At 41.6% G+C, this 4,474-nt stretch overlaps 1 pseudogene; it reads left to right on the forward strand.

The window, feature by feature from the left end:
* Positions 1-871: 871 nt before the first annotated feature.
* On the forward strand, positions 872-2,648 carry LOC147958664 (zinc finger BED domain-containing protein RICESLEEPER 2-like; annotated as a pseudogene).
* Positions 2,649-4,474: the final 1,826 nt, after the last annotated feature.

Consider the following 4,474-nt stretch of genomic DNA (forward strand, 5'->3'; position numbering starts at 1 on the left):
TGTCAATTTTCGGGAATTTTCGGGGTTCGTTTGGACATTTTTATGCATTAATTGAGTTTTCAATGCATTTATGTGCATAATTTAATTTGAACTACATGCACACGCTCTAATGCATATAAATCGGTTGAAAATTCAAATCTGTGTCCTTGGTTGCATGCTTAGGTCCCATGCAAGAAATGGGAATGAATGTCAAACACTCTGCCACCGTCACTCGGCCGCAAACATTGAGATACCTGGTTTTAAATTCTATTAAATTCAAAACTCGTCTAAAATTCATGAAACTTGGCACGCTATCATGGAGCGGCATCAACATGTCGTGGTAAATTTTTTATCCCATTTGGGGCAGGTTTGGGTATATACTTCTCACAAACGAGAGCTTCTCACAACAAGCATGATGGTTTCGGTAGGGAACGTCCAACCTTTGGGGACGAAACGATATCCATTGCCTCTTATTGCTTTCAAAAAATTTGTCGTTTCAACATAGAACAACAGGATAATCGTGATTAGGAGTATGAAGAGGATGAGTTTGATATGGATGATGAAATGTCTGAGGAAAGCTTACCTCCACATGTGATGATTGATTCTGGAAGTGACGGCCAGCAAGAACATGGGCCAGTTGATGGTGTATCCTCTGAGCCGATGAAGAGCCGCAGAAGGAAAAAGGGTATTGAAGTGTCTCCCAAGGTGAAAAAAAGAGGGTGAGAGGAAAGCGTTTGAAATGTTGGCAGCATTTTACCATGGTTCCAGTTGAAGGGGAAGAGAAAGAAAAGGCCAAGTGCAACTATTGTGGAGATTTATTTATTTACAAACAAGGGGGCAGACTACTAGTCTTAATAGGCACAATGACTTATGTCCAGCATATCGAGCATTCATGAGGGGAAAATCACAAGGTCAAGGTACACTCAACTTCGAGCCGGGTTCATCACTTACATCTGTTTGCACTGAATATAATCCTGAAGAAACTCGTAAGAACATTGCTAAGATGGTAATTGTGCATGATTATCCTTTTAGAATGGTAGAACACAAATGGTTTAAGACATATGAATCCAGCATATAAGTTCATTGGTAGAAAGACCATAAGAAAAGAGTGCGTCAAGGTTTATGAATCTGAGAAGGAACTTCTTAAGAAGAGTTTCAGGGATGTCGAACATATTTGTTTAACAAGTGACTTGTGGACATCAAATCAAAATCTCTCCTACATGGCTTTGGTCGCTCACTACATAGATGTCCATTGGGTTACGCAATGTCGTGTCCTGAACTTTATTGAGTTAGATCCACCACATTCAGGAAGCATCATAGCTCAAGCAGTATTTGAATGTTTATGTGAATGGAAAATAGAGGACAAGGTCATCTCAATCACAGTTGACAATGCTAGAAATAATGATGGAGATGTGAGGAATTTGATTAACAAGTTTGTTGCAAGGAAAGTACCTGGCTTCATTTCCACACATTTTCATGTTCGTTGTTGTGCTCACATAGTCAACTTGGTAGTCAATGACGGTTTGGCACCATTTCAAGCTTTTATTAGCTCGCTAAGGGAAACTGTGAAGTATTTGAAGAAGTCTCCTAGTCGCATGTATAAATTCCTTGAAGTTTGTAAAACACTGAATATAGAACCTGGGGCTAGACATAGATGTGTCAACAAGGTGGAATTCAACATATAAGATGTTCGATTCTTGTACTCCATATAGGCCTATTTTTCATGAATATGCAGATTCTGATATGAATTACACGTGGGAGCCTTCTCATGCAGATTGGAATATGTATTCCAAGGTGCAACCAATCTTGATGCAATTTGCTGAGATAACTAAGGTATTATCAGGATCTGTATACCCTACTGCAAGTATCTTTTACCCTTATATAGTGACTGTCAAAATGGAGACAGCGGCTGCATGTCATTCTAAAGATAAGAATCTATCAGCTATGGCATACGCAATAATAGATAAATTTGATAAGTATTGGGCGGAGAAAAACAATGTTATGGTTCTTGCTATTGTTTTAGATCCTAGGTGGAAGATGAGATTTGTTGGTTACTGTTTTAGAAAGATTTATGGTGAAACCAAGGGCTGTGAGGAGGAAGCTGAGGTTAGGAAGGAGTTGTATGACCTATATGACACTTATGAGGCTGAGTATCGCCAAAAGAATTATGCTACTCAAAATACTGGAGGTGCTTCTATGAGTAGGCAATCAAGGGCATCAACAACCATAGTACGACCAAGTGGTTTTCGGAACTATCTACAAGCAACAACTACAGAAGCATCTAAATCAGAATTGCTCCTCTATTTGGATGAAGCAAATGTAGATCCCGAAGACACGACATTTGTGTTACTTGATTGGTGGAAGGTGAATGCACATAGGTTCCCCGTTATATCCAAGATGGCACGTAGATTCTTGACTATACCGGCTACTAGTGTTTCTTCCGAGTCAATTTTCTCTACAGGAGGTAGAATCCTTGATAATTACCGGAGTTCTCTACGTCCAGCAATGGTCGAGGCATTAGTATGTGCCTCTAGCTTCATACAAGGTTCACACAAGGACAATCAACCACCAATAATAGTGGTAAGTCTTGTTATCAACATTTCCGTTACTTTCCATACAAATATTGTGTCTAACCTACATGACATTCATTGTTTCCATGTACAGGATGAGGAGGAGGATGTTGAATTCATACCGTTCCTAAGAGTGAGGTGGCAAGCTAGCTCGTTAACAAAACGAGCTTTAGCAAGTCGAGTCGAGCTGGCTCGACTCGGCTCGAATTCCAGCCCTAGTTCTGTGCTATTATATTATCTGTTTTGGATGTTAATGGGCTTATTTATACACTTTTATACTATTTTTGGGACTAACCTACTAACCTAAGGCCCAGTGCAAATTGCTGGGTTTTTTCCTATTTCAGTGTTTTGCAGAAAAGGAATATCAAACGGAATCCAAACGGAATAAAACCTTCAGGAGAGTTATTTTTGGAACAAACGTGATCCAGGGGACTTGGAGTGGACGTCAAGAAACCAATAAGGAGGCCAGGAGGCAGGGGCGCGCCTACCCCCCTTGGCGCGCCCTCCACCCTCGTGGGCCCCTCGTGGCTCCACCGACCTACTTCTTCCTCCTATATATATTCATATACCCCGAAAACATCCAGGAGCACCACGAAACCCTATTTCCACCGCCGCAACCTTCTGTACCCAAGAGATCCCATCTTGGGGCCTTTCCCGGAGCTCCGCCGGAGGGGGAATCGATCACGGAGGGCTTCTACATCAACACCATAGCCTCTCCGATGATGTGTGAGTAGTTTGCTTTAGACCTTCAGGTCCACAGTTATTAGCTAGATGGCTTCTTCTCTCTCTTTGGATCTCAATACAATGTTCTCCTTGATCTTCTTGGAGATCTATTTGATGTAACTCTTTTGATGTGTGTTTGTCGAGATCCGATGAATTGTGGGTTTATGATCAAGTTTATCTATGAACAATATTTGATTCTTCTCTAAAATCTTTTATGTATGATTGGTTATCTTTGCAAGTCTTTTCGAATTATCAGTTTGGTTTGGCCTACTAGATTGATCTTTCTTGCAATGGGAGAAGTGCTTAGCTTTGGGTTCAATCTTGCGGTGTCCTTTCCCAATGACAGCAGGGGCAGCAAGGCACGTATTATATTGTTGCCATCGAGGATAAAAAGAATGGGTTTGTATCATATTGCTTGCGTTTATCCCTCTACATCATGTCATCTTGCCTAATGCGTTACTCTGTTCTTATGAACTTAATACTCTAGATGCATGCTGGATAGCGGTCGATGTGTGGAGTAATAGTAGTAGATGCAGAATCGTTTCGGTCTACTTATCACGGACGTGATGCCTATATACATGATCATGCCTAGATATTCTCATAATTATGCACTTTTCTATCAATTGCTCGATAGTAATTTGTTCACCCACCGTAAGACTTATGCTATTTTGAGAGAAGCCACTAGTGAAACCTATGGCCCCCTGGTCTATTCTCCTTTATATTAATCTCCCGACAATAAGCTATTTCTAGCACCGTTTATTTTGCAATCTTTAATTTCAATCTATATCATAAAAATACCAAAAATATTTATCTTATTATTATTATCTCTATCATATCTCACTCTCATAAGTGACCTCGAAGGGATTGACAACCCTTTATCGCATTGGTTGCGAGGTTCTTATTTGTTTGTGCAGGTACGAGGGACTTGCGTGTAGTCTCCTACTGGATTGATACCTTGGTTCTCAAAAACTGAGGGAATACTTACACTAATTTGCTGCATCACCCTTTCCTCTTTAAGGGAAAACCAACGCAGTGCTCAAGAGGTAGCAGCGCTCTGCTCGCGTCCCGCCGCGTGCCCTCTGCTCTCGCGTCCCTCCGGGTGCTCTGCCCTCGTCCCTCCACGCGTGCTGCCAGTGTTTGGGACCGGCGCACGATCGCGCATGTTCATGTGCATGCGGTTGCGCCGGGCGCGGCGTGACAAT

The sequence above is a fragment of the Triticum urartu genome, chromosome 7A (assembly GCF_056163025.1).
Source record: "Triticum urartu cultivar PI428250 chromosome 7A, HENAU_Tu73, whole genome shotgun sequence".
In the NCBI taxonomy this organism is placed as follows: Eukaryota; Viridiplantae; Streptophyta; class Magnoliopsida; order Poales; family Poaceae; genus Triticum; species Triticum urartu.